The 8,655-nt window shown below is 48.5% G+C and overlaps 1 long non-coding RNA gene across 1 annotated transcript; it reads right to left on the reverse strand.

The window, feature by feature from the left end:
• Nucleotides 1-1,007: 1,007 nt before the first annotated feature.
• Nucleotides 1,008-3,495, reverse strand: LOC106725941. The gene is made up of 3 exons (XR_001361949.1): nucleotides 3,401-3,495; nucleotides 2,741-2,804; nucleotides 1,008-1,168 (listed from the first exon to the last, which is right to left on the reverse strand). It is a non-coding gene; the product is annotated as an uncharacterized LOC106725941 (long non-coding RNA).
• Nucleotides 3,496-8,655: the final 5,160 nt, after the last annotated feature.

Below are 8,655 nucleotides of genomic sequence, written 5' to 3' on the forward strand. Positions count from 1 at the left end.
TAAGCGAAGGTAAGCTAGGTCCTCTTGGGTCTCTCAGGTATTCTAGCCTATGCTAAGCTAAGCTAAGCTCGGTCCTCTTGTGTCCCTCAGCTACTCTAGGCGAAGCTAAGCTAAGTTAAGCTTGGTCCTCTTGTGTCCCTCAACTACTCTACCCTAAGCTAAGCTAAGCTAAGCTAGGTCCTCTTGGGTCCCTCAGCTACTCTAGCCTATTCTCAGATAAGCTAAGCTAAGCTTGATCCTCTAAGGTCCCTCAGCTACTGTAGCCTAAGCTAAGCTAAGCTAAGCTAGGTCCTCTTGGGTCCCTCAGCTCCTCTAGCCTAAGCTAAGCTAATCTAAGCTAGGACCTATTGTGTCCCTCAGCTACTCTATCCTCCGCTAAGCTAAGCTAGGTCCTCGAAGTTCAATGCTCCCTCACAATGCTGTTCTCTCTAGGCTAAACTAAATTATGTCCTCAAAGGTCTCTTGTCCCTCAGTAACTTAAAGTTCTCTAGGCTAAGGGACGCTATGTCTTCAAATGTCTCATTTCTCTCACTATTCTAAGCCACTGTAATGTAAGGGAAACTAACCTTGCCTAGGTCCGCGAAGGTCTCATCTCCCTCAAAAACGTAAGTTACTCTAGGCTAAGTCCTGGAAGGTCTAATCTCCCTCACTATACTAAGCTATGCTAGGCTAAGGTAAGCTAATGGCCGGAAAATTGTACTAGTATCTTAAAATTTATACCGTGACTCGTGGGTGAGTGTTGACGTATGATCCAGGCGGTCAAGGTTGGATTCCTCTTTAGTGCACCCGCTGGGTTGATGGCTGGGTCTCCATCCTGGGAGCACAGGATACAGCGATCAGCCGTTCTCTCTCGTGATTGATGTTTCGGTCTCTCTCCCTCTGCCTATCTCTCTGGAATCAATAAAAATTTAATTTAAAAAATATGACGATGCTGGTATATTCTTTAGACAAGATCCTATTTTTTAACCCCCAGGAAATCCCCGTCATTCACATGGATTTACCTGTGCTTCATCTGTAGTCATTGCGGGTCCAATGCCCCACTGTGAGCGGAAGGGGAAACTTGTCTTTGCCCCTCCTCTCTTTCTGCGGGCGCCAATTACTGTTCCCCGAGCCTGGAGTGCAGGATGATGGGACAGCCACCGCCTTCTTCAAACAACATCCATTTTATCTGTGTGGGAAGATTCCATCATCTTTATTTCATCAGTTTCAACTGCCACTCAGAAAACGCCCCCCTAAATACCAACTCCTCTCATACAAATCCGTCAGCAGACTCTGCTTGTAAATCAGTCTTAGCCACCGGTATTTGTTTAGCACATTCCTGGGTCCTAAGTCCTTGCATGTCATGCAGCCTTGGGAAGCAGGCAGGGCAGATAGTAACAGCCCCATCCTCATATCAGAAATGATGAAACAGGCATGGGGTGACCTACTCCAGCTGATAATTAATGTGAGTCTTCAGATTCCAGACCCCGGGCTTCTCCCACTACATCTCGTTATCTGAGATGGGGCGAGGGCCATGGTGTTGGCCAGAAGCTCAGAGAAAGAACCCTGGAATTAGATGACCAATGGTTTCAAGACTGGCTCTGTTGATTGTTACGGTGTGGCCTTGGGCAAATTTCGTGAGGACCTTGCCTCAAGTGACTCATTTGTGGTGTTACAATCGTTCCATACCTCACAGGATTCCTGCGATGATTAAAGGACGTAATGCGTGGCCTAGTCGGACTGGCTCAGTAGTTGAGCACGGACCAATGAACCATGGTTCGATTGCTGGTCAGGGCACATGCCTGTAGGCTCGACCCCTCAGTGTTGGGTGTGCAGGAGGCAGCCGATCACTGATTTTCTCTCATCATTGATGTTTCTGTCTCTCTCCCCCTCTCTCTTCCTCTCTTAAGTCAACAAAAACATATTAAAAAATAAAATAAAAACAGCCTTAGCCGGTTTTGCTCAGTGGATAGAGTGTTGGCCTGCGGACTGAAGGGTCCTGGGTTCGATTCCGGTGGAGGGCACCTTCCCGGGTTGCGGGCTCGATTCCCAGTAGGGGGCGTGCAGGAGGCAGCCGATCTATGATTCTCATCATTGATGTTTCTATCTCTCTCCCTCTCCCTTCCCCTCTGAAATCAATAAAAATATAATAAAGTGGAAAATCATTTTAAAAAAATAACGAAGTGCGTGGACAGCACTTGGCGAGGCTCTAGCCCCTGCTGGAATGTGCTAGGTGTTGTCAGAGCTGTGGTCACGTGTCTCTAAGTGTAGTCTCAACCTGCACTCACAGAGAGTACAGGCCTGAGGCACCTCCCTCATTGCTCCACGCTCTGCCTCTGTGGATGGCATCCGTCAGGATGGGGCGACTTTCCTGAACCAGTTCTTTGGAAAACACTGGTCACTTACACGGCTTTAAAATTTTATTTTATAGCCTATACACCCCCACCCCCACCCCCATATATTTTTCTATAAAATATAAAAATTTAGCCCAGCTGGTGTGGCTCAGTGGTTGAGCTGTGACCCATGAACCAGGGGGTCACTGTTTGATTCCCGGTCAGGGCACATGCCTGGATTGGGGGCAATGATTCTCTCCTATCCCTCATGTTTCCCTCTCTCTCTCTGAAATAGATAAAAAATATATATTTTTCAAAATGAAAATGTAAATGGTGTTATCTATGTCTAGTCCATGTGCAAAGCTCTGGGGAAACGTAGTGTTAAAGAGAAGAAGGTACCTTGAGATTCCAGTGTCATCTCTCCTTACCTTCGAATGGCTTGATCTATTCCTCTTTCCATTCCAGACGCCCACCACAAAGCCAGTATCCATGCTGTATACATTCAAAAGGTTACAGGGTTAATGCTGTTTTATATATTCTAGGAGGCAAGTGTAAACTCTGCAAAATGATTCCATAATTAAGTTTAGAAACACCTCCACCCACTTGAGTTTTCCTTCTTAGACTAAATGAGCCCCAAAGAAAATGTCTCTCACCCGGCCAGTGTGGCTCAGTGGTTGAGCATCTACCTGTGAACCAGGAAGTTAGGGTTCAATTCCCGATCAGGGCACCTGCTCAGGTTGTGGGCTCATTCCCCAGTGTGGGGCGTGCAGGAGGCAGCTCATCAATGATTCTCTCTCATCATTGATGTTTCTATCTTTCTCTCCCTCTCCCTTCCCTCTTTGAAATCAATCAAAATATATTTTGAAAAAATATGTCCCCCATTTTACTTTGTCCCACACGAGACTGTATTACAGATTGCGCCATTGCTAGCTTTAGGAAGGATAAAGCAATGATTCCTACGCAACCTCAGTACTGGTTCTCCCGTGACGTGGGCTTTGGTTGTATATAAGGGTCAGAACCTTCCCGTCACTCAGCAGGTGTTTTTGTGACGTCGAGACAAGCGTGTTCCTGACGTAAGCCAGGCTTACCTGTTGGCCTTGGTCGCCTCTTTCATCTGTTTACAACCACGGCACAGCATCGGAGATGGAGCAGCGGACTTCAACTTGAGGAGTTCTTCTCAGAGGTGGGCACATCCAAGCAGAGGCCTGATGAATGAGCGTCATGACCTAAGTCAGGGTTTGGAGAGAGAAGAGGGAGCTGTTCAGGCCATGGGGAAGAGCAGATTCAAGGACAATGAGGATGGAGTCAATGTAGCTGGATGGTGGAATGCAGAACGCAAGGACAGACCTGGCCGGACAGGGGGCATTCGACAGTGTGTGCAATAAGTCAGTCAGGGAAAGACGGATACCGTGTGAGTTCACTTATACGTGGACTCTAGCGAACAAAATAAATGAACAAGCAAAATGGAAACAGGATCCCGTATTCTTTTTTTTTTAAATGTATTTTTATTGATTTCAGAGAGGAAGGGAAAGGGGAAGAGAGATAGAAACATCAATGATGAGAGAGAATCATGGATCAGCTGCCTCCTGCACATCCCCTACTGCGGTTGAGCCCTGGACCGGAATAAAACCCGGGACCCTTCAGTCTGCAGGCCAACGCTCTATCCACTGAGCCAAACTGGCCAGGGCCAGACTCCTGTATTCTTGATGCATGAGGCTCAGGAGGGACCCACCTGATAGAAGGTGGCTGGGGTACAGGCAAGGGAACTAGCTGAGGAAAGACACTCCCAGCTTTGCACATCTGTCTCTTGGAGACTGTGGACAGTCCACTGTGGGGGGCCAGCTCATACTCTGAGGATGCTAATGCGAGACAATGCTTGGGAGAGAAAGGAGAAAGTGCAGGCAAGGAAAAATAAAAAAGAACAAACTAAAAGAGAGAAGAAGGAAGGAAGGAAGGAAGGAAGGAAGGAAGGAAGAAAGGAAGGAAGGAAGGAAGGAAGGAAGGAAGGAAGAAAGGAAGGAAGGAAGGAAGGAAGGAAGGAAGGAAGAAAGGAAGGAAGGAAGGAAGGAAGGAAGGAAGGAAGGGAGGAAGGAAGGAAGGAAGGAAGGGAGGAAGATGGACAGGGGGGAGGGAGGGAGAATATGATTTTAATGAGTCACTGAGGGGCTTGGAATGGTCTCCATGAATGGTCTGGTCTTGGCAGGCAACTCCGAAGAGAGGAAAAAGGGCGCCTCCTGCTTTTCTAGCAAAGGCTGGGGCTGGGATTTTCCCGGGTTCCTTTCCACTCCAAACCCTGGAAGGAGCCTTAAACCCAAAAGGCTCCATGTCTGCCGCCATGTCCTGCTTTCTCCCCGCCAGGCCGGGAGCGCCATTAATCACGCCCCACGCCCATCTGTGTGCCTGTCATCCACGCTGCTCCCCATGGTCAGAGAGGCGGGCGCCTGGCAGGTTCCATACTCTTCTCCGTGCCGGCCCCCGGCGATGACTGGCTGGGGAAGTTACTTCTCTTTGTCTACATTTTAATCTTCACGAGATGCAGTGGATTCCGACAGAACGAGGCGGTTGTGTGTGGCAGGGATGGAGCGAGCCCAGGTCCACTTGGCTTTCTTGCTGAAGGGAAGGCATTCCAGGGTGTGACTCTCGCTGGGCACGCGCACATGTACCTCAAAGGCGATGCGAGGGACGAGGGACCAGGGACCGGGATGCTAGAACAAACTGGTTTTCTACCTGGTCACTCGAGTGATGCTTGGTTTGAGGCACAGATTCAGCCAGGGCACGCATTTTACTAGTTGTGTGGCGCATAACATGGCTTAAAGAGGCCAACTTCCAAGTCCTACCCACCCACCCTCTCACGCCCCAGGGAAACGACACCCATTAACTCTGATACACAGACGTTTCCCAAGGTAGTGACTATTCTTTTCTTTTTTAAAAAGATTTTTAATTGATTTCAGAGAGGAGGGGAGAGGGAGGGAGAGACGGAAACATCAATGATGAGAGAGACTCGTGGATCGGCTGCCTCCTGCACGCCCCACACTGGGGATGGAATGACTGGGAATCGAACCGTGACCTCTTGGTTCATTGGTGGACGCTCAACCACTGAGCCACACTGGCCGGGCTCAAATATTATTTTCAACATGAAGTGTTATTCATGGTATATGGACCCCTCCCAGAGGCCCCAATGCAATTTGATGATTAGCTCAATGTATAGATTCCAGAGAACCAGGGTGAGGCCTCCCTCCCGGGCAGAGAGAAGCTCTCAGGGGGTGCCTGGCTCTTTGCCGGTGCCGGAGGCTGCTGCCTTCAGGGTCCCCTGGGGGGGTGGGGGGATAGAAACATCAATGATGAGAGAGAATTATCATTGCCTCCTGCACACCCCACACTGGGGATGGAGCCCGCAACCCAGGCATGTGCCCTGACCAGGAGTTGAACTGTGACCTCCTGGTTGCTACATTGACACTCAACCACTGAGCCACCCCATCAGGCCAAAAACTAAATATTCTTAAGAACCACAGACATCCTGGAAAAGTTACCCCAAATTAAATGCAAATCTCTTCTACATCAGTAGTGACTGCCTCACTGTTCAATTTTTAAAAATAAACTTATTGGGGTGTCATTGGTTAATAAAATTATATAGGTTTTAAGTGTATGTTCTATTTAATTATTTTATTATTTTTAAAAAATATATTTTAATGATGTTTTACAGAGAGGAAGGGAAAGGGAGAGTTAGAAACATCGATGAGAGAGAAACATCCATCAGCTGCCTCCTGCACGCCCCCCACTGGGGATGTGCCCGCAACCAAGGGTACATGCCCTTGATCAGAATCGAACCCGGGACCCTTCAGTCAGCAGGCCGACGCTCTACCCACTGAGCCAAACTGGTTAAGGCTCTATTTAATTTTTAAAATTAAATTTTGTTTCAGTTGATAGGAAGGGGCGGTTCATTTTCTTTTCTTTTCTCTCTCTTTCTTTCTCCCACGTCCCCCAAAGCTTAGAACAACTTGTAAAAACAGAGGTTAGGCAATAAAAGGACTTCAGATCCTGGGTATTACAATGTTGCTCTTTCTTCCTTGAGAATCTGCCTCATACCTCGCTTTATCATAACACTCAGGAGAGAAAAATCACTGAGGTGAATACTAACCCGGGATTGTGAGGATTATGTGTACAAGTGGAAGGAGAGAGACACACAGCGACAGATCTGAGGTCACACTTAGGTGCGGAGGGCTAAAATGGGACGTCACCCACGGAGGACAAGAGCAAGGCTTCCTACGGACCAGGTCTTCCCAGGCGCGACCCTGACAGCAACTCCCTCCTAACACTTAGTCTTAAGCACATACAGTCCATCTCACCCACAGAGGAGATGAACATAAGGACACTTCCTTTGAAGGAAAAAAAAAAAGAAGGAATAAAAATAATGCTTATTTGCCCCAGCCAGTTTTGCTCAGTGGATAGAGCACCAACCTGCAGACTGAAGGGTCCCGGGTTCGATTCCGGTCAAGGGCACATGCCCGGGTTGTGGGCTCGATCCCCAGTAGGGGGCGTGCAGGGGGCAGCCGATCCATGATTCTCTCTCATCATTGATATTTCTACCTCTCTCTCCCTCTCCCTTCCTCTCTGAAATCAATAAAAATATATTAAAAAATAATAATGCTTATTTAACAAAGTGTAAAAAAAAACACCCACCACCTCTTGGTTTATTTGATTTGATTTGTTGAGCCTGACATGAGCATCTTAGGGAAGATGAAGCGCCTTTCACGGACTTGAATCCGTGCATCTAGATGAGCTGCGGGCGAGATGCGATTGCATATGGCACCATTGGGAACCCGCGGGCTCCCGCCGGCCTACGCTGCCTGGCCCTGGACCAGTGTGTCCACCTCTAGCATCTCCATTTCTGCCCTCCGCCCGCTGCCAGCACTCACGCGGGCGGGCGCACAGACATCCCAGGAGGGAGGGGAGCTTATTCTCCATAAACAATGCGCTCTCTGGCCACTCGGAGCGTGTGCCAACCAGGTTGCCAATTCCGCGGTAGACACCTGTCCATTTGGAACAGGAATGAAAACAGCCACTCGTTTCCTAGAAATCATCAAACACCCTGTCAGCGCGCAACAGCTCTCTGCTCACTGCAATCTGGGCGCGACATGAATGGGTCACGGCAACGGCCAAGTCCCAGTCCACGGAGCCAGTCCGCGCTTCTGAGATGGAGAGAAGTTTGAGACTCCTTTGGTGTGAGGAGGGCTCTTTTTATGGTTAATCCTCACCCGAGGATATTTTCCCATTGATTTTTAGGGAGAGTGGGAGAGAGAGGGAGAGACAGAGAGAAACATTGATGTGAAAGAAACACATCGATTGGTTGCCTCCTGCCGGGGCCCTGATCGGGGTCCGGGCTGGGGAGGAGCCTGCAATCAAGGTACATGCCCTTGGCCAGAATCGAACCCGGGACCCTTTGGTCCTCAGGCCAATGCTCTATCCACTGGGCCAAACTGGCCAGGGCGAGGATGGTCATCTTTTGATGATGATGACATTAAATGGCGATCACTCTAATTTTTGCTACGCAATGGGTCCTTAGAACAGGGCTGACCAGGACTTGCTAATAAGAGTCCAAGTTTGGCCTAACTAGTTTGGCTCAGTGGGTAGAGCGTCGGCCTGCAGATTGAAGGGTCCCAGGTTCGATTCCGGTCAAGGGCATGTACGTTGGTTGCGGGCATGTCCCCAGTAGGGGGTGTGCAGGAGGCAGCTGATCGATGTTTCTCTCTCATCGATGTTTCTGACTCTCTATCCCTCTCCCTTCTTCTCTGTAAAAAATCAATAAAAATATTTTTTTTTTAAAAAAGAGTCCAAGCTCGGCCCATATTTTCAGGTGTTTCCTCAATGACATTGTCATTGTTCAAACAACAATGAAAATTGTTTTCTTTCTTTTAAAAATATATTTTTACCAATTTCAGAGAGGAAGGGAGAGAGAGCGAGAAACACCAATGATGAGAGAGAATCATGGATCAGCTGCCACCTGCACGCCCCCTACTGGGGATCCAGCTTGCAACCCGGGCATGTGTCCTGACCGGGAATCAAACCTTCACCTCCTGGTTCATAGGTCAATGCTCAACCACTGAGCCACACCGGCCGGGCTGAAAATGATTTCCAACCACATTGCTATTGGAGTCTAAAAATTTTGCATAATTTCAAATAGAAGTATATTCCCCAGAGTGTGTGTGTGTGTGTGTGTGTATGTGTGTATATGTGTGTATGCGTTTGCACCTCTGTGTGTGTGTGCACCTCTGTGTGCGTGTGTGTGCACTTCCATGTGTGTGTGTGTGTACCTGTGTGTGTGCGCCTCTGTGTGTATGTGTAT

This window comes from Myotis brandtii, unplaced genomic scaffold (assembly GCF_000412655.1).
Source record: "Myotis brandtii unplaced genomic scaffold, ASM41265v1 scaffold201, whole genome shotgun sequence".
In the NCBI taxonomy this organism is placed as follows: Eukaryota; Metazoa; Chordata; class Mammalia; order Chiroptera; family Vespertilionidae; genus Myotis; species Myotis brandtii.